The 22343-nt window shown below is 43.2% G+C and overlaps 1 pseudogene; it reads right to left on the bottom strand.

Moving 5' to 3' along the window:
* Positions 1-20862: 20862 nt before the first annotated feature.
* On the bottom strand, positions 20863-21414 carry LOC118719806 (annotated as a pseudogene).
* Between the last annotated feature and the right edge of the window lie 929 nt (positions 21415-22343).

Genomic DNA, 22343 nt, shown 5'->3' on the forward strand with positions numbered 1-22343 from the left:
TTGGATGTGGCCCTATCTTGCCCATAATACAAAAGCAGAACTAAAGGTTATCTACAGTTTCTACCCCTGAAGCTACTGAGTCAGTGGGAGTCAATCTCCTGTAACTACCCTATTGTTTAAGCAAGCAATCGAAGGTAGAAGTCAGATAGCAAGGTTAAAATTCAAACAGCAGTTTTTACCCAAGTATGAGTGCTACCATATTTCACTAAGATGCCACTAGGGTGTCTCCTCACCATTCTGCCTAAGCTAGGCCTGTCCCAGGATCTGTGTCTTAACCGCTTCATTTACTTCTGTAACGTGGCATGGCCTTAGTATGAATTGGACAACAGGTCAAAATGGCCTGTACATGTGACTTTCAATTTTAATATTCTGACCGACCTCAACAATTTCTGCCAACGAGCTGGGAAGTGGTTGGAGGTTCCATATATCCAGGCCTTTTTCTATCTGCGCTCCCATCCCTCCCTCTGCTCCTCCTGTTCCACCGCCCAGGTTCTCCTAGCTCATGAGAAAATCCCCCTGCCTATCGACACCCCTCCACTTTCCACCTTATTAGAACCCCCTAAGAATCTTTCCTCCCCTCTGACTCGCCTGCCTCCTTGCCTGCCTCTCTGCAACAGGGCTCCTTCTGCCCTGCCTCCTTCTGCCCGGCTGTCAGTTTCCTCCCTTCCCCCATCCTCACTCCCAGACCTCCCTCTGCCACCCCCTCCCCCAGCACCTTCTCCCTTACCTGCTGATCTTCCCCACCCCCCATCCTCCATCCCCAACCGCTTCTCTAGTCAGCAGGCACACCCGCTCCCAGGCTCCTCCTCTCCTCTGCCCCTTCCAGGAAGTTGCAGGGGCCGAAGGCGTGGTCAGGATCCATGTTCCCTTCTCTCTGTCGGATCGCTCCCATATTGAGAAGCAGCTGGGGTCCTTTTCCACCAACCCCACCACGTTCATCAAGGAATTCCGATACCTTTCTCAGGCCTATGACCTCACCTGGCATGACATCCTTGTCATTCTCTCTTCCACCCTAACATCAGAGGAAAGAGTAAGAGTCTTAGGAGCGGCAACGGACCACGCAGATCAGATCCACCTTACAGGTGCCTCTATGCCGGTAGGGACCAAGGCTGTTTCTAGTCAGGAACCTGGCTGAGAGTACCAACTAGATACCCCTGAAGGGCAAGATGGGCGCTGACGTCGAGACCAGATGCTCCAATGCCTAATAGCCAGCCTATAGGCCGTCTCCCACAAGGTAGTTAATTTTGACAAGCTGAGGGAAGTTACTGAGACACCAGATGAGAACCCTGAGATCTTCCTTAACAGGCTGACTGAGGCTCTAACCTTATACACTCGTCTGGACCCTGGGCTCCAGCTGGAGCAATTGTTCTAGCCACTCACTTCATTTCGCAGTCAGCCCCGGATACTTGAAAAAAGTTAAAAAAGGCAGAGGATGGCCCTCAGACTCCTGTCTGGGATCTGGTGAATATGGCATTTAAGGTTTTCAATGCCCATGAGGAGCAGGCAGAATCAGATCGGGAGGCCCGCCTTCGACAAAAGGTGAACCTGCAAACTCAAGCCTTGCTAGCAGGCCTAAGGCTGGCAGCCACACGTGGTCCAAGGGGGACTGTGCGTGGTGGGGGTGCAAGGAAAGGACGAGTGCCTGGAGGATGCTTCAAGTGCAGAAACAAAGGCCACTGGGCTAAACAATGCCCACAACCCCAGGCTCCAACGAAGCTCTGCCCGGCATGCGATCAAAGCAGCCACTGGAAAAGTGACTGCCCCTGGAAAAGTGACGGGCCCTCTGCGTCTCAGTGTGGAGGGGCCGTCCTTTCAGGTCATGGTCCACCACTGGCCATGCTGGGACTGGCTGAAGACTGAAGATGCCCGGACTCGACAACCCCCATCACCCTGGCCGAGCCCCAAGTAAAGCTCAAGGTAACAGGCAGCTGCTCTGGAAACAAGCTGACAGCTTTCTGCCCAGGCCAGAACCAGCTGACCAAGGGTCACGAGGACCACCCCTACAGCCTGGGAACTCAGTTCTCCTTAAGAATCTATATCCCAAAGCCTTGGAACCCAGGTGCACGGGACCTCACACAGTCATCCTCATAACCCCCACCACGGCCAAACTACTTGGCGATCCATCGTGGCATCTCCTCTCCAGACAAGAGGTCTCCAACAGCATCCTACAGGCAGAACATTCCCTTAAAGGGAAGCTGCCTGATTCCCCCTGGGTAGAAGTCCTGTCTTCTTGGCTCCAACTTATCCAACACACTCTACTATTCCTTAACAAGACCCGCACCCTGCCCAATGTCTCTCACTGCTTTTTGCGTGTCTCTCTCCAAAGACCTTTGCTGGCTGCCGTCCCACTCATGACTCCTCCAGGAATCCAAGGACACGGTGACTGTCAGCCTCCCCTGGCTGGCATTCCCCTCTGGGAACCCGAAATTCAATAACCCACCTTGCTCCCGTGGATATGCTATCAGACCAGCTACCCGGTAACTGTGGATGGGTCACTTGGAACTGTACCCAAACCCACACCACAGCCAGTCCCACCAAGGCCAGCCCGGGCACCTTCTTTTGGTGCAACGGCATCTGCATAAACTCCTCTGACCCCGGGCCTTGTTCGTGGTCACAATAGTTCCCCAACTAACCTTGTATGGAGAGTTGGAACTTGCCTAGTTGCTCCATTCATCCAACCCCCGGGCCTGCCTGGCCACCTTTCTCTTTGCCATGTTGGGGGTAAGTATCACTGCCTCAGTAGGCCTAGCTGGGGGGTGGGGTGTTTAACAGAATAATCTACTCAGGATTTCAATGACAAACTCTAGATAGCCCTGGAGTCTACTACTGCCTCCTTAGCCTCCCTGCAGTGACAAATAACATCGGTAGCCCAAATAGCCCTGCAGAACTGAAGGGCCCTAGATTTTACTGCGGAAAGAGGAGGAACCTGCATGTTCCTTCAAGAAGAATGCTGCTACTACATCAACGAGTCCGGAGTGGTGGAACAGAATGTGCAGACCCTGACTAAGCTGAGTGAAGAATTACGTGCAAGACACTCCTGGGACAACTCTTTTCGGCTGGCTCCAAAGCTCTTTAGCTATTTGGATCCTACCCCTGATAGGGCCCCTAATTCTCATCTGTGCCTTTTTTCCCCTAGCTCCCTGCATCCTCAAATTCTTCCGCTCCCTGCATCGCAGAAATGTCTCGGGTGAGTGTAAACCAGCTCCTGCTCCATCCCTACATCCGCCTTTGCCTGACCCTGGCCTTTAACATTCCCCACCCTCTTCACCCCTGGTCAGCAGGAAGTAGCCAGGACGATTTCTGTGTCCCCTATCACCAAAAGGCCTGGATGTTAGGTCAAGGCAGGGGGGAAGCCCAGAGCCCATGCAAGCATCTGCAAGATAACTGGCTCCTTCCTAGACCACTGGCCTGAGGCAGGAATTCCACACCTCTCATGCCCGGCCCCCTCCCCTCACTAAACAGCTGTATAAAAGAAGTACCTATGCTGCTTTTTTGGCAAGAACTTCCCTGGCCCACTCTCAGACCAGCAAGTTTTGCCCGAGAGCATAAGATTAAAACTGTCCCCTTTTTAATTGCCTGGATTCTGTCTTGTTTCAGCATCGCAAACCTCTCAAGGACATTGTGTGTAAAGGGAAGAGTCCTTTGGGGAGAGGATCTTGTGTGTAAGGGGAAGAAGGAAGGGGACTGACGTGGGGAAGGTGGGGTGACGAAACTCAAACAGTGGTGGGGGAAGGACCTCAATAAATGACCCAAGGAATATATAGGCCAGGAATCTGGAAAGTGACATTGGAGGATGAAAAGGTGAGAGGAGGGAGTTGTAGCTACTGGTGGAGAAGCTGAGCATTTGTGAAGTAAATGTGATTAGAGCTTTTACCCACATCCACATCCCCACATGCTTCTGCCCAAGTGACAGATGCGGGCACACTATTTCAATGTGATTCAGGTTTAACGGAACCCAAAACTAAAAACTAACAACAAAAAATGGCTGTAAAGTAAAGGTAACACCCATAAAACACTTGAACAAAAATTGAACCAACATGACAAAAGAAGTTGCACAATAATTCAGGCCATTGAGGCAATCCTACTAACATTTTGATGTATTTTCTTTCAGCTTTTTAACATATATGCTACGGCTGTATGAATTTTGTATTCTTTTTATTCTCAAATTCTCTTTTTTTCAATGTTAATATCATTGGAAGATACTTTTTAAAAATTATTTTTGTTACTCCTCACCTGAGGATATTTTCCCATTGCTTTTCAACAGAGTGGAAAGGAGGGAGGGAGAGACAGAGGGAGAGGGGGAGAAAGATACATCACATTGATTTGTTGCTGCCACTCTCCACTCCCCTCTTCCTTCTCAGGCTAGGGAAGGAACCTGCAACCCAAGTAACATGCCTTTGACCTTGACCTTGACCAGGAATCAAACTGACCACTGAGCACACCAGCCAGGGCAGGAAGATACTCTTTTAAACATGTTTTCATGACTATTCCATTGAATAGATGCATTCCAATGCACTGAACCCGGATCTGTGATTTGGACATTCCGGTTGTTTCTTTTTCTGCTGGTAATGAACATCACCAAGATACTTTCAATTCCTAGAATACAGATTCCTCTATTCCAGGGGCTTCCATCATTCTGCTCCCTCATTTTAGTCAGGACTCCAGGAAAGCTGGACAGGCTGCTAGATTGAAGCACCTTGGGAACTTCTTTGTGGGTTCCCTGGAGAGCCCCACTCAGCTGCTCCCCTGCAGGGAGGCCCACTGCAGTCTAGGAAGCCTCCTATCCACATGACACTTTTAGTGTCAACTTGTCTTTGCCCTGCCAGGAGGCAGCCACTCAGTGGTAAGGTGGCTGTCCTTTTGAGTGGTTAGAACTCTGCCCCACTCTCTACTCTCTTTTTAAAAAAAATTTTTTTTTTTTACTGATTTCAGAGAGGAAGGGAGAGAGGGAGAGAAACATCAATGAAAGAATCATGGATTGGCTGCCTCCTGCATGTCTCCCACTGGGGATCATGTACCCTGAATGTAAACTGAACTGTGACCTCTTGGTTCATAGGTGGACCCTCAACCACTGAGCCACACATGGACTCCACTTCTCTTCTGCCCATTTTCTAGCTGAGTGGTTCTCAACCAGTCCCTAGGGAGCGTTTTATAAATGTGTGGGCTTTCTTTTTGTAATTGCAGCCTCGGAGGAGATGCAAAGGCCCCTGGCTCTGGGGTAAGGTGTTCAGGAGCACAGTCCGCACAAGGAAGAACTGCCTCGCCCAGATTCTCAAATGTCTCTGGGCCCGTCTACTCATGTAGGTGAAATCTATGTTTAATTATCTGAGTCTAAAATTTAACACGGTCCCAAAGCCGGTTTTCATATCCAGTGAACTTTCTAGGAATGGTTACAGCTGTGTGATTTTAGGGAGTGTTGCCACTAGAAGTGCGCAAGGCCCCTCCCCTTTTCCCCCTCTGCTCCCCAGAGCGCACCACCTCTGCCAGTCAGGCCTCAGCCCTCACAGGTCATAATAGCGTGCATGTTATTTTACTACAAATTATGTATTTTCATCTCCCTTCATGTTACAGACGGGATGCATATGGTTCTCTTAAAGTTGCACATAAACATTTTTCTAAACATTTTTAAAGATTGGAAAGTGCACCCAAAATAAGCTGCTAAAAGGTTATATTATCAATGGATTTCAAATCAGCACAGGGAAGTAGTCACCACAAAACGTTTGTTATGAAAAAGGTTCAAGACTGAGCCCCACTCCCAAGCCCAGCTCAGGGGCACAGGGCACCTCCCTGCGCAGGACCCCAGAGGCCCAGGCTTCCTGGCTCCAGAGAGGCAGGCCAGTTCCTCCTCCTGAAGCACAGATGGCCCCGCAGGACCCAGAAGATGATGCGGGCTCCCGCCCTCTCTGGGAGACTCTTGTCTTGGCCGTTTTAAAAACCTTCTATTGTACTTTGTAATACAGCTTGAAATCTGGTATTGAGATCCCTCCTACTTTACTCTTCTTTTTCAGGATTGCTGTGGCTATTCAGGGTCTTTTATTGTTCCAAATGAACTTTTGGAGAGTTCTTTCTAAGTCAGTGAAATATGCCATTGGTATTTTAATGGGGAGTGCATTGAACCAATAGATTGCTTTAGGAAATATGGACATTTTGATGATGTTGATTCTACCAATCCATGAACATAGTATGTTCTTCCATCTGTTTACATCTTCCTCTATCTCTTTTTTCAGTGTCGTGTAGTTTTCCGCATTACAAAGCCACTGTTCTCAAAACAGCCTGGTACTGGCACAAGAACAGACATATAGATCAATGGAATCGAATCGAGAACCCAGATATCAACCCAAATCACTATGCTCAATTAATATTTGACAAAGGAGGCACGAATATACAATGAAGTCAAGACAGTCTCTTCAGTAAATGATGTTGGGAAAACTGGACAGATACATGCAAAAGAATGAAACTAGATCACCAACTTACACCATACACAAAAATAAACTCAAAATGGATATAGGACTTAAACATAAGATAGGAAACCATAAAAATATTAGAGGCATCCACAGGCAGCAAAATCTCAGACATATGCCAAAAGAACTTCTTCACTGATACTGCCCCTAGGGCAATGGAAGCTAAAGAGAAAATAAACAAATGGGACTTCATCAAAATAAAAAGCTTTTTTACAACAAAAGAAACCATCAACAAAACAACAAGAAAGCCCACTGTATGGGAGAACATATTTGCAAATGTTATCACTGATAAAGGTTTAATCTCCAACATCTACAGACAGCTTATACAACTAAATAAAAGGAAGATGAATGATCCAATTAAAAAATGGGCAACGGACCTAAACAGAATATATATATATATATATATATTTTTTAAATATATTTTATTGATTTTTTTTGCCCCCCTCCCTCCCTCCCATACATCCCCTCCCTCCCCAGAGTTTTGTGTCCATTGGTTGTACTTATATGCATGTATAAAAGTCCTTCGGTTGATCTATTATCTCCCCCAGATCTTCCTCCCCTCCCTGCTGTAATTTGACAGTCTACTTGTTGATATACTGTCTCTATATCTATCTTTTGGTTCATCAGTTTATAATGTTCTTTATCATCCACAAATGAGTGAGGTCATGTGGTGTTTCTCTTTCATTGATTGGCTTATTTCACTCAGCATGATGTTCTCCAATTCCATCCAGGTTGCTGCAAATGATGAGAATTCCTTCTTTTTTATGGCAGCATAGTATTCCATTGTGTAGATGTACCATGGTTTTTTGATCCAATCATCTGCTGACGGGCACCTAGGCTGTTTCCAAATTCTGGGTATTGTAGATTGTGCTGCTATGAACATAGGGGTGCATATATCCTTTCTGATTGGTGTTTCTAGTTTCTTGGGATATATTCCTAGAAGTGGGATTACTGGGTCAAATGGGAGTTCCATTTTCAGTTTTTTGAGGAAACTCCACACTGTTCTCCACAGTGGTTGCACCAGTCTGCATTCCCACCAGCAGTGCACGAGGGTTCCTCTTTCTCCGCAACCTCGCCAACACTTGTTGTTTGTTGACTTGTTGATGTTGGCCATTCTGCAGGTGTGAGATGGTACCGCATTGTTGTTTTGATTTGCATCTCTTGGACAATTAGTGACTTTGAGCATGTTTTCATGTGCCTTTTGGCCTTCCTTCTGTCTTCTTTTGAAAATGTTCTATTTAGGTCCATTGCCCATTTTTTAATTGGATTATTCATCTTCCTTTTATTTAGTTGTATAAACTGTTTGGAGATGTTGGAGATTAAACCTTTATCAGTGGTATCATTTGCAAATATGTTCTCCCATACAGTGGGCTTTCTTGTTGTTTTGTTGATGTTTTCTTTTGCTGTAAAAAAGCTTTTTATTTTGATGTATTAATAGTCCCATTTGTTTATTTTCTCTTTAGCTTCCATTGCCCTAGGGGTAGTATCAGTGAAGAAGTTCTTTTGGCATACGTCTGAGATTTTGCAGCTTGTGGATGCTTCTAGTATTTTTATGGTTTCCCGTCTGATGTTTAAGTCCTGCATCCATTTTGAGTTTATTTTTGTGTATGGTGTAAGTTGGTGATCTAGTTTCATTCTTTTGCATGTGTCTGCCCAATTTTCCCAACACCATTTATTGAAGAAACTGTCTTGACTCCATTGTATATTCGTGCCTCCTTTGTCAAATATTAATTGAGCATAGTGATTTGGGTTGATATCTGGGTTCTCGATTCGATTCCATTGATCTATATGTCTGTTCTTGTGCCAGTACCAGGCTGTTTTGAGAACAGTGGCTTTGTAATATAGTTTGAAGTCTGGTATTGAGATCCCTCTTACTTTACTCTTCTTTCTCAGGATTGCTGTGGCTATTCGGGTTCTTTTATTGTTCCAAATGAACTTTTGGAAAGTTCTTTCTAGGTCGGTGAAATATGTCATTGGTATTTTAATGGCGAGTGCATTGAACTTATAGATTGCTTTAGAAAGTATGGACATTTTGATGATGTTGATTCTACCAATCCATGAACATGGTATGTTCTTCCATCTCCTTACATCTTCCTCTATCTCTTTTTTCAGTGTTATGTAGTTTTCTGCATATAGGTCCTTTACTTCCTTAGTTAAATTTATTCCTAGGTATCTTAATTTTTTTGGTGCAATGGTGAATGGAATTGCTTTTTTAGTCTCTGTTTCTGCAGTTTCACTGTTGGTGTATAGAAATGCCATGGATTTCTTGGCATTAATTTTGTATCCTGCTACATTGCCAAATTCATTTATTAAGTCAATTAGTTTTTTAATGGAGTCTTTTGGTTTTTTTATGTACAATATCATGTCATCTGCAAATAAGGATAACTTTACTTCTTCTTTTACAATTTGGATGCCTTTTATTTCCTCCTCTTGTCTAATTGCAATGGCTAGTACTTCCAGTACTATGTCAAACAGGAGTGGCGAGAGTGGGCATCCCTGTCTTGTTCCTATTCGTAGAGGGAATGGTTTTAGTTTTTGCCCATTGAGTATAATGTTGGCTGTGGGTTTATCATATACAGCTTTTATTATGTTGAGGTATGATCCTTGTACTCCCACCTTGTTAAGAGTTTTTATCAGAAAAGGGTGTTGGATTTTATCGAATGCTTTTTCTGCATCAATTGATATGACTGTATGATTTTTATCTTTCAATTTGTTTATGTGATGTATCACGTTTATTAATTTGCGGATATTGTACCATCCTTGCATTCCTGGAATAAATCCTAATTGATTGTGGTGTATGATCTTTGTGATGTTCTTCTGGAGTCGATTTGCTAGAATTTTGTTGAGGATTTTGGCATCTATGTTCATGAGGGATATTGGCCTGTAATTATCTTTCATTGAGTTGTCTTTTTTTTTTTTTAAATAAATCTTTACTGTTCATATTATTACAAATGTTCCTCTCCCCCCCCCCCCATTGCTTTCCTCTACCAGGTTCCCACCCCACCCTCTGCCCTTTCCCCACCCTCCATTGTCCTCATCCATAGGTGCACAGTTTATGTTCAGTCTCTTCGCACATCTCCCTCTCCCCTTTTCCCCATGAATCCTCAGTTCACTCCCCTTCCATACCTCTGATTCTATTATATTCAACAGTTAATATTGTTCATCAGTTTGTTTGTTTTTTTTAATTTCCTTGGTTTTTAGATTCACTTGTTGATAGTTACATATTTGTTGTTCATAATTTTTATTTTTATTTACTTTCTCTTCCAAAAGAACCCCCTTCAGCAATTCATATAATTCTGGTTTGGTGGTGATGAACTCCTTTAGCTTTTTTTTTATTTTATTAGTGAAGCTCTTTATCTGGCCTTCGATTCTGAGTGATAGCTTTGCTGGGTAGATTATCTTTGGCTGTAGGTTCTTACTATTCATCACCTTGAATATTTCTTGCCATTCCCGTCTGGCCTGCATAGTTTCTGTTGAGAAATCAGCTGACAATCGTATAGGTGCTCCTTTATAGGCAACTACCTGCTTTGCTCTTGCTTCTTTTAATATTCTCTCTTTGTCTTTTGCTCTTGGAATTTTAATTATGATTTGTCTTGGTGTGGTCTTCTTTGGATTCCTTTTGTTTGAAGTTCTGTGCGCTTCCTGGACTTGTAAGTCTAATTCTTTCACCAAGTGGGGGAAGTTTTCTGTCACTATTTCTTTCAGTATGTTTTCGATATCTTGCTCTCTCTCATCTTCTGGGACCCCCATAATTCTGATGTTGGTTTGCTTGAAGTTGTCCCAGAGGTTTCTTATATTATCTTCAATTTTCTGGATTCTCTTGCCGTTTTGCTTCTGCGGAGAAGTGTCTTCTGGCTCTTTATGTTCCAAATCTTTGACTTGATTCTTGCAATCTTCCATTCTGTTTTTAGGACTCTATAATATTTTTTATTTCAGACAATGTATTCTTTGTTTCTTGTTGATCCCTTATTATTTCTTGTTGATCCCTTATTATTTCTAATCCTTTTTCATATCCTCATAGGTCTCATTTATTTTATCGGCCTTTTTTAGGAGATTCTTGAACAACCTTATAAATGTGGTTTTGAACTCTATATCCAGTCGCTTTTTGTCCTCCATTTCTTTCGTTTGTGATCTATTTCGTTGTCTCAGCATTTTTGCAGCTTCCCTGATGGGGCGGAGTTTCAGGGTGGAGCCTTCAGGCTTGGCTTCCGTCAGCCCTGCTCTGTGTGGTTCCTGAGTCTCAGTAATCCCCAGGGTCCTTCAGTACTTGCTGGAAGCACCTCTGAGAGAAAGGTGCACTCCATTTTCACCTGCTACCAAACAGTCTAGGCTCTCCCCCAATGAGTCCGGAACTGGGGTTCAGTTCGGTTGGAAGTGGGGTTGGAGGTGGCGTTCAGAGCAGTCTGGAGCCCCTGTCTCCTTCCCACCAGGGCAATCCCGTGCACAGCCAATCGTCCCTTCTCTGCGTGCAATGTGTGCGCCTCCGGGACCTCCTTTTGCTGCTCCCCCGGGGTTCTGCCTTACAGCCCAGCTCCCTCTGGATGAGCCTGGGTCCCAGGGTCTGACCTAGAACTGGGGTTCAGAGCAGTCAGAACTGGGGCCCAGCACAGTCCGGAGCCTCTGTCTCCTTCCCACCAGGGCAATCTGGCAGCAGAATCAACAGTCTGTCCTCTGCGAGCAATGTGCGCGCCTCTGGGGGCTCTGCCTTTTGCCACTCCCCTGGGATTCCGCCTCACAGTCCCCGCTCCCTGGCCTAGAACTGCAGTTCAGTGCTGTCGGGTCTGGGGTTCAGCCCAGGCCGGGGTTTTTATCTCCTTCCTGCTAGGGAATGCCAGCCAGGCACTTGGCCTCCCTCCTCTCCGGCTCAGTCCTCTCCACGCACGCCGTGTGTCTCCGTACCTTAGGCTTTTATAACTCCTCCACTCTTCCTTCTGGTTTTCTCCTTGCTTCTCATTGTAGAATTTCCAGTCATTCGACTTTCCTGTAGCTCTGGGTAATGTCCATTTTATATTTTAGTTGTATTTTATTGAAATTGTTGTGTGCGGCTGCGGCTAGGTGTTTACCTGTGCAGCCATCTTGGATTCTCAGAATGTCCATTGAGTTGTCTTTATCTGGCTTTGGTATTAGGGTGATGCTGGCTTCATAGAAGGAGTTTGGAAGTGTTCCTTCCTCTTGGATTTTTTGGAATAGTCTGAGGAGGATAGGTTTTAGTTCTTCCTTGAATGTTTGGTAAAACTCTCCTGTGAAGCCATCTGGCCCTGGGCTTTTGTTTGCTGGAAGCTTTTTGATGACTGTTTCAATTTCTTCCCAAGTCACTGGTTTATTGAGATTTTTAGATTCTTCCTGATTGAGTTTTGGAAGTTTGTATTTTTCTAGGAATATGTCAATTTCCTCCAGGTTGTTCAGTTTGTTGGAGTAGAGTTGTTCATAGTATTTTGTAACAATCCCTTGTATTTCGGTGGGGTCTGTTGTTATTTCACCTCTTTCATTTCTGATTTTGTTTATTTGGGTCCTCTCTCTTTGTTTCTTGGTTAGCCTGGCTAGAGGTCCATCTATCTTGTTTATCCTTTCAAAGAACCAGCTCTTGTTTTTGTTGATCTTATGTATTGTTTCTTTGGTCTCTATGTCGTTTATCTGTGCTCTGATTTTTGTTATTTCCTTCCTTCTGCTTACACTGGGCTTTTCTTGTTGCTCTTTTTCTAACTCTTTGAGGTCTAGAGTTAGATCATTTGTTTCCCTTTTTTCTAGTTTTTTTGCAATAGGCTTGTAAGGATATGAACTTCCCTCTCAAAACTGCTTTTGCTGTGTCCCATAGATTTTGGATTGTTGTGTTTTCATTGTCATTTGTTTCCAGGATGTTTTTAATTTCTTCCTTGATTTCTCTGGTAACCCAGTCCTTGTTTAATAGCATGCTGTTTAGTCTCCATGTGTATGATTTCTTTGGATTATTTTTATTGTAGTTAATTTCCAGTTTTATGCCATTATGGTCTGAGAAGATGCTTGATACGATTTCTATCTTCTTGAATTTGAAGAGACTTTGCCTATGTCCCAAAATGTGGTCTATCTTTGAGAATGTCCCATGTGCACTTGAGAAGAATGTATATTCTGTGGCTTTGGGGTGCAGTGTTCTGAAGATGTCAATTAATTCCATCTGCTCTAGTGAGTCATTTAGGATTGATATTTCTTTGCTGATTTTTTGTTTAGATGATTTGTCGAAGGGTGACAGTGGGGTATTAAAATCTCCTACTATGATTGTATTGCTATTAATCTCTCCCTTAATGTCCTCCAGCAGTTTTTTCATGTATTTGGGCGCTCCCGTATTGGGTGCATATATATTTACCAGGGTTATTTCTTCTTGTTGGATTGCTCCCTTTAGTATTATGAAGTGGCCTTCATTATCTCTTGTTATGTCCTTCACTCTGAGATCTAATTTGTCAGATATGAGTATTGCTACCCCAGCTTTCTTTTCATTTCCATTTGCCTGGAAAACCTTTTTCCATCCCTTCACCCTCAGTCTGTGTGCATCTCTTTTTCTGAGGTGGGTTTCTTGTAGACAACAGATGTATGAGTTTTGTTTTCTTATCCAATCTGTTACCCTATGTCTTTTTATTGGAGCATTTAAACCATTTACATTTAATGTTATTAATGATAGGTACTCATTTGACGCCATTTTTATTCCATACCCCTGTGTTCCTTCTTCGCTTCCTATTTCTTTATTTTTACAGTAGACCCTTTAGCATTTCTTGCATTGCTGGTTTGGTGGAGATAAATTCCTTTAGTCTTTTTTTGTCTGTGAAGCTCCTGATTTCCCCTTCAATTTTGATTGATAGTCTTGCTGGGTACAGTATTCTTGGATTCAGACCCTTTCTTTGCATGACTTTGTATATTTCATCCCATTCCCTTCTGGCCTGATGAGTTTCTGTTGAGAAATCAGTTGTTAGTCTGATGGGGGTTCCTTTATATGTAACTTTCTGTCTCTCTCTGGTTGCTTTTAAGATTCTTACTTTGTCATTGGTGTTTGCCAATTTAATTATAATATGTCTTGGCGTCGGTCTTCTGGGATCCATTTTGCTTGGGACTCTGCGAGCATCTTGGATTTGTGTGGGTTTTTTCTTCTCTATCTCAGGAAAGTTTTCTGTCATTATTTCTTGAAATACGTTTTCCATGTCTACCTCGGTTTTCTTTCCTTCCGGAACCCCTATTATTCGAATATTGTTTTGTTTTGCATTGTCCCAAAGCTTCCGTAGGCTCTCCTCCTGCTTTTTAATTTTTTTTTCTAGAAGCTGCTCTAATTGGGTATTTTTTTCCATCTTGTCTTCTAGCTCACTGATGCGATCCTCTGCTTCTTCTAGTCTGCTCTTGATGCTTTCTATTGAGTTCTTCATAGTAGCAATGTCATTTTTCACTTCATCTTGAGTCATCTTCATTTCCTCTTGTTTTTTTTTCATTTCCTCTTGGGTCTTACTCATATTGTCAAATTTGTCTTCCATTCTTTTTAGCCATCTTAAGATTGTTACTCTGAATTATTGCTCAGGTAGGTTGCTTGCCTCTAACTCGTTTACTTCCTTTTCTGGTGATGCCTGCTTTTCTTTCATTTTTGGGCTGTTTCTTTGTCTCCCCATGATCTCTCTTCAGGATGTCTCTCTCCTGTGTTGATTTATCTCTCCTTTCCGTGGGTGATTGAAGAGCTCTGTTGAATCCACGCGTTTGCGCCAATTGGGGTGTCTCAGCTGCTCGATGGTCTCCTCTGCGGTGGTTTTTCCAGGCCTCCTGTTCCAGTCTTACCAGCGTAAGGAGATCAGGCTCACAAGCTGGGAACTGTGGCGAAACAGGGACAAGCCGCCATCTTTTCTGAATGTAAACAGAATATTTTCAAAAGAAGACAGAAGGAAAGCTAAGAGGCACATGAAAACATGCTCAAAGTCACTAATGATCTGAGAGATGCAAATCAAAACAACAATGCAGTACCATCTCACACCTGTCAGAGTGGCCAACATCAACAAATCAGCAAACGACAAGTGTTGGCGAGGTTGCGGAGAAAAAGGAACCCTTGTGCACTGCTGGTGGGAATGCAGACTGGTGCAACCACTGTGGAGAACAGTGTGGAGTTTCCTCAAAAAACTGAAAATGGAACTCCCATTTGACCCAGTAATCCCACTCCTAGGAATATATCCCAAGAAACTAGAAACACCAATCAGAAAGGATATATGCACCCCTATGTTCATAGCAGCACAATCTACAATAGCTAGAATCTGGAAACAGCCTAGGTGCCCATCAGCAGATGACTGGATCAAAAAACCATGGTACATCTACACAATGGAATACTATGGTTACCATAAAAAAGAAGGAATTCTCATCATTTGCAGCAACCTGGATGGAATTGGAGAATATCATGCTGAGTGAAATAAGCCAGTCAATGAAAGAGAAATACCACATGACCTCTCTCATTTATGGATATTAAAGAACATTATAAACTGATGAACCAAAAGTCAGATATAAAGACAGTAAACTTTACTTTAGTAAAGCAACAAGCAGACTGTCAAATTACAGCTGGGAGGGTAGGGAGATCTAGGGGAGATAAGAGATTAACCGAAGGACTTGTATACGTGCATATAAGTACAATCAATGGACACAAAACTCTGGGGAGGGAGCGTATGTATGGGAGGGGGGACAATGTTAAAATATGTACACAGATAATAATTTAATTAAAAATATTTAAAAAAATAATAATACAAAAAAGCCTTCTACTGTCTCCTTTCTCCCCTAGGCAGCCGCCTCCATCTTCAGCTTCCATTCTGAGCAGCAATGTTGGGCGAATGCCCCTTCTGGTGTGCTCTGGAGGAGCGTTCCCCTAGTGCCTGCTCCAGGCACTAGACGTCTGCTTGGCCCAGACGTCTCCTTCCCTCCCCTCCGCCTCCTGAGCCTCCAGGCCCATGCCTCTCTCCTCACCTAGATCTGAGGGGCCTTCCTTGGTGCCCCGCCCTTCTTTACTGGAGCCTGGCTCCTGGCTCCTACATATTACTCTTTTATTAGATAGGATAAGTATGAAGATAAAGACTCTCTAATAGGTGTAGACTAGTATATTTATTTACAAATTTAATAAGGAGAATTCTTTTTTGTTTAATACATCTGAAAAAAAATGCATATACAAAAAATTGAGACATGAGAAAGCATTGGTTCAACACTAATGAGTCTACAAGAATTAGGATTTGGGGAAAGTGGAGAAGATTACCTAAACATATTTATTTTAAAAAAATATATATTTTATTGATCTTTTTACACAGAGGAACGGAGAGGGATAGAGAGCTAGAAACATCAATGAGAGTGGAACATCAACCAGCTGCCTCCTGCACCCTCCCCCACCCACTGGGGTTGTGCCCGCAACCAAGGTACATGCCCTTGACCTTTCAGTCCGCAGGCCAACGCTCTATCCACTGAGCCAAATTGGTTTCGGCTACCTAAACATTTTTAAAGATTGGAAACTGTACTCAAAATAAGCTGCTAAAATCCCTGTTAAATCTTATGAGTTGTTTTAAGATTCTCTCCATGATTTCTATTAAACCAGAGAGCCTCAATTGGCTGCTCTAAGGGTCCTCATGCAAAACAGAAATATGAGGATTTTTTTTTTTACTTGTTTGAATAAGAGGACTTTGACATCTGATGTCATTAGTTTCACTGTGCCTTCTCTAATCTCCTGGCTATCCTCTGACTGATTTGGCTCAGGGGATAGAGCATGGGCCTGTGGACTGAAGGGTCCCAGGTTCCATTCCAGTCAAGGGCATGTACCTTGGTCTCGGACACATCCCCAGTAGCCAGTGTGCAGGAGGCAGCTGATCAATGTTGCTCTTTCATCAATGTTTGTAACTCTCTATCCCTCTCCCTTCCTCTCTGTAATAAATAAAAATATATATTTTAGAAAATCTTTTGGCTATTATTATAGGACATTAACTCCCAACTCAGTCGATAGCTGGATGTTCTCTCAAAGAGATTGCTATTTCTGAGTCTCAGAACTTGGAACCTTTATTTATGGTTGGCTACTTGGGGCTCGTGATCTCAAGCAATGTCTAATCTTTCTGTCGGATTTGACTATTTTGCATTGTCATTTCTAGTTCATGCTCGTGTGGCCTTCATCCATGCCTGTGATTTGAATCTTCATTGCTGTAACTGCTCTGAGACAAAAATCTAGATATAAATGGAGTATCAGATGGTGCCAATTATACTTTGAGAATAACAGGAAAGTGAGTGCAGGGGAAATATATCTTTTGACAATTCAGAGTGACTTTCCACATACGTTACTAGGCAGTGACTTTCAGAAAATATCTATTTCTCCACAAACAAAACATGACCAACTGTATTGCTTGAATTCATCACTTTACTATACAAAGTTATATTCTCACATTGAACTATTTTACTTAGAGAGTTTGTGTTATACAATGTAGAACAGGGGTGTCGAACTCAATCAGAGAAGGGGCCAAAATCTAAAATCCAGCCTAAATCGCGGGCCGAATGGTTTACTGAACAATCATAAACTGACAATGTTAACCAGAAATGTGAATTTAAAATGAGTGGAACAATCTTTTCCTTAACAGTGCTGTTAACCAACTCACATGCTATCAAGCAAAACAGTAATATTGGAATGTACCTAAAATGCTCATTGTTTTGTTTTCTGGCTAGATGTCTGACACCGTTTTCCCCGGATCAATGAGTCAATGTTCGGTTTTATTTCTTGGGCTGTAGCAACCCGCAAAACAGCATGGAGGTTGTCATCGGTAATGCGTGATCTGTGCTTGTTTTTGTTCAGATTCATTATTGAAAACATCTGTTCACAAAGATAGGTGCTCCCGAACATGGATAGAATACGGGCAGCATGAAGTCGGAGCTCTGGCATTGAGTCGGGGCAGTAGAGGGTAGAAGTCCTCAATTTCAACATCCTGAAACCTTGATTTCAGGCCACTGTCAGACTGAAGCTCGATTATCTCCATCTGAAGGTGATGGGGCACATTGTTGACATCAACTGTAAAAGGATTGGCAAAGATGTCAAAGCCTGAGTGCTGTGTTCTAAAGTCAGAGAAGTGCCGCTCAAATTCACTTAATAAACGGCTAACTTTGGTAGCCAGCCGACTGCAAGGAAAAGTACCAGAAATAGTGGTTGAGATACTCAAACAAATGGGAAAGTGGGCAAGATTGTCCTGTTCCAGTTGGGACTTCCATAGTTGAAGTTTACGCTGGAATGCTGTGATCATGTCAGACATCTTCGTGATGACTTGTTTGCGTCCCTGCAGCTTCAGATTCAGTTGGGCGAGATGCTCGCATATGTCACACATCATAGCAAAATCACATAGCCAGGCGGGATCCGACAGTTCAGGCAAGGGCTTTTCTTTACTTTCCATGAAAAGAGCAATTTGTTCTCTGAGCTCAAAAAATCTTTTGAGGACTGCACTCTTGCTCAGCCATCTTACTTCTGTGTGGTATGGCACGTCTCCATGCTCTGCACCCACCTCCTGTAAAAACTGCTGGAACTGGCGATGATTCAGGCCACGTGCCCGTATAAAGTTAATAGTTTTAATGACTGTGGTCATTATGTCATTCATGTCCAGAACTTTTCCACACATAGCCTCTTGGTGGATAATGCAATGATAAGTAATCAAGGGTGTGTGGCAGTGACTTTTTTGCATTCTTTCCTTCATTAGTCCAACCAAGCCTTTCTTTTCTCTGCACATTGAAGGTGCGCCATCGGTAGTTAGCCCCACCAACTTTTCCCAGGGTAATTTAAAATTATTTATAGATTTCTCCACAGCCTCAAATATATCTCTACCAGTCGTCGTCCCATGCATGGCAGCTACATCCAAAAGTTCCTCAGTGACAGAGAGGTCGGTCTTCGTAGCACGTATAAAGATGGACAGCTGCGCTGTATCAGTGTTGTCTGTGCTTTCATCGATAGCAAGTGAAAAAGCGAGATAACTGCATGCCTGTTTGGCCAGCTGTGATGATAGATTTCCTGAGAGTTCTTGAACTCTATCTGCAATGGTGTTTCTTGACAAACTGACATTTTGAAAACTCTGTATCTGGTCTGGGCATACTTGCTCACACACTTTTAGCATGCATTGCTTCAAAAAGGCACCCTCTGAAAAACACCTTGAAGTACAGGCAATTTCTTCAGCCACTATAAAGCTTGCTTTCACTGCAGCATCATTTTTCGCTGTAGCCTTTGTAAACATTTGCTGCTGTGATTGTAGTTTGCCTTTTAGTTCTTTAACAATTTTATGCTTTTCTTCCAAAGTATATTTGCCATACTTAACATTATGTTTGGTGTCAAAATGACGACGTATATTGTACTCTTTCATCACCGACACTGTCTCATAACACAATATACACACTGGTTTGCCCTCTCTAAGCACAAACATGTATTCATTTTCCCATTTGTCATTAAATTGTCTGCCTTCACCGTCAACTTTTCTTTTCCTGGACATTTTGGGATCAATATTGGCAGTAAAAGATGTAGTTTATTGGAAATCTGCGTTAGAAGGAAAAAGTTGAAAACTGCACAGGGATAGCTTGATTTGGCAGATGGAGTGGAGAAAAAAAAAAGTCAGTCAATAAATGCCTGGCTGGGTACAGATAGCAGATTCTGTTGCGATTTTTATGCCTGCACTTTATGCCAGGAACTGGCAGCTTCTGCTGTGTATTTTTTATGCCCGCACACTCACTCTCTCCTCTGCTCTGCCACCCGTACAACCACATCGGATGCAGGACTATAGGTCACGCCTCCTGAATGTGACTTGTTATCTATGCGCATGCGTAATAGATAGCAAGTATGGTGGCCGGCGAGGCGGCCGGCGAGATCACAAGCCTCCTATGTCACCGCGCGTCATTGTGATGGAACGCAGCGGAGTGCAGTGATGACAGCGCGGTTCGGGCCACATTGCAAGGCCTGGCGGGCTGGATTTGGCCCGAGGGCCTTGTGTTTGACATGTGTGATGTAGAAAGTTAATTGCATGTAATTGGGTCAGAGAAGGGAATAAGTAAACAGCCAAGACCTGGAACCAGTAAGATAATAAAGTGCCTGAAATGAAATCATGGGACTTTATTTATATATTTTTAATTTTTTAATTGATTTCAGAGAGGAAGGGAGAGGGAGAGAGAGATAGAAACATCAATGATGAGAGAATCATTGATCGGCTGCCTCCTGCATGACCCCAGCAGTTGAGCCTGCAACCCAGGCATGTGTCCTGACCTGGAATAGAAGTGTGACCTCCTGATTCATAGGTTGATGCTCAACCACTATGCCATGCCGAGTGGGCACTGTGGGACTTTAGAATTTTAATGTTGTTTAAAGATGTGGATTGCCTGCTCTAAAAGTAATTGGAGGAAAAAAAAAAACAATGGGAGAAATGTTAAGTTGGAGTCAAAACTAGAAAGATGAGTCATCCTCATTTCCTACAGAACAAGGTAGAGAAGAACTTTTTCTTCTTTTCAAAATACACAGCTGGAAAAGAGAATTGGGAAAATCTACATAATAATTTTCCTTTCTGCTGTGCTATGGCTATGTCCCATTTGATAGTACCATTGTTCCTTGTTTCATTTTCTTTACAGGTCTTTTGTACATCTCTGATAGTGTAATTTTGGGACTCATCCTTTGCTCTGAAGAGAGCTGGCTTATTTCTGTCAAATGTTATATTAGGACACTAGAATATTTCCTGAGGAAGAATCTTTAGCATCTTGGAAGCAGAAATAGAGAAAAAGCACTGTTATTATCCTCAGCAAATTATTAATGACTACACTAATAAAAAAGGAAATAAGCAAATTGACCATGCCTCTGTGACAGCCACCAGCCAATCAGGAGTTAGTATGCAAATTAACCCAACAAATATGGTGAGTTAATTTGCATACACAGATGAGGAGAGAAGACTGAAGACTGAAGAAAAGACTGAAGAGGCTTTGCTTCTCTACTGAGGCCTTAGCAGAGAAGCCTCGAGGCTGCGGCTGGAGTGAAAGCCTGAGTTCTGGATGCTGGAGGAAAACCAGTGCCAGCAGCCAGGGGAAGGAAGGCCTATTGCACGAATCTTCATGCAATGGGCCTCTAGTTGGAAATATAAAGCTGCCAGGGTTTCTGTGACGGAAAGCCAGAGTGGCAAAGGTGGGTTCAGTCTGTAGAAACTCGCATTGCCATTCTTCATAAGTATCTGCACAGTAAACCATGTAGTACACAGATCATACATATTTAGCCGGTAAGATCCTATGCTGTCCATGTGGATTACATGGCTGTGGATCTGAACTGTTGCTCCTGTCCTCTAGTTGACTAGAGCAGGTGAATCCTGGTTCACAAGTGTTCTAGTTGTTATTTCTCTTGCCTTCTAGTGAACTGTTTTATTTTATTTTTTATTTTTTTGATTTTTGGTTTCTTTAATAAGGTGCTCTGTGGAGAGGGCAGAATGGCAGGCAGGGGGTAGAAAAGGTGATGCTTCTTGAGGTCTGCTGGGCATCCAATCAATCCTCATCTGGTAGCCGGATCTTGCTGGGGTCAAAGCAGTTGGATTCCATGATGTGAAGGCCATTGGCTTCTCGGTATTTTATAAGCCTTTCAGCTTCCCGGCGGGCCTACTCGTGCATCCTGTAGTCGGGCATATATGCCATAAAGGTGGTGCCAAAGACCAAGACGATAGAGAAGCCGAAGAAGAAGACGACCCGCATGTTCCAGACATCCAGAACGGGGTCCTTGTAGTAGCCATGAGAGTCAGGGTTCTTCTCATAGAGGTTTTCGTCCTCTGGTTCTGGGTCCTCCTGCCAGCGCACTGTCAGCTCCGGCTCCCGCTTCCCCACTGCGGAGGGCGGAGCGATCACAGCCCTAGCAGAGCTGGATTCCCAGCAAACCTGGGCAGCCAGGCGCCCTCGGGTCGCAGCTGCTGCCAAAAGGCGGCAAGTGCACAAACCTAACAGTCCGGGCGCCATGACAGTTGGTGTCCTGTTTTAATTTTTTATATCATAGAAAAGAGCTTTCTTGCCGAAACCGATTTGGCTCAGTGGTAGAGCGTCGGTCTGCGGATTGAAAGGTCCTGGGTTCGATTCCGGTCAAGGGCATGTACATTGGTTCCGGGCACATCCCCGGTGGGGGGTGTGCAGGAGGAGGCTGGTTGATGTTTCTCTCTCATCAATGTTTCTAGCTCTCTATCTCTCTCCCTTCCTCTCTGTAAAAAAATCAATAAAATATATTTTTTAAAAAAAGAAAAGAGCTTTCTTGTGATGTTAATTCACATTTAAAATATTTAATTCAGTGGTTTTTAATATATACACAGTTGTGGAACCATAATCCCAATCAATTTTAGAATATTTTCATTACCTCAAAAAGAAACCCTGTAACCTTTAGCTATAACCATCTTAATGCTCCATTCCCTCAAGCCCTGAGCAACCATTAATGCATATTTTGTCCCTATATATTTTTCCTATTTTGGACATTTCATATATTGTAAATGGAATCATATAATATGTGGTCTTTTGTGACTGGTTGTTTTTACTTAGCATAATGTTTTGAAGGTTCATTTATGTTATAGCATATTAGTATTTCATTTCATGTACAGAGGTGTCCCTAAAAATGTATACACACTTTAACAGCTGATAGCTCAACTGATGTTTCTTTCTTTTCAGATTTAACCCATTGGAATTAATAATGTATAATAAGTGTGTGTACATTTGGGGGACACCCTGTATGCTTGTGTGTGTGTGTGTGTGTGCGCGCGCGCGCGCGCGTACGCGCACCGGTGTGTGTATATCAGCTATATTGAGATAATATTCATGTAATGTACAAGTCACACATTTAAAGTGAATGATTCAGTGGTATTTAGAACACCTCTTTTCAGTTCTCTTGGGCCTAAGAGTGGAATTGGT

This window comes from Pipistrellus kuhlii, unplaced genomic scaffold (genome assembly GCF_014108245.1).
Source record: "Pipistrellus kuhlii isolate mPipKuh1 unplaced genomic scaffold, mPipKuh1.p scaffold_m20_p_16, whole genome shotgun sequence".
Lineage (NCBI taxonomy): Eukaryota > Metazoa > Chordata > Mammalia > Chiroptera > Vespertilionidae > Pipistrellus > Pipistrellus kuhlii.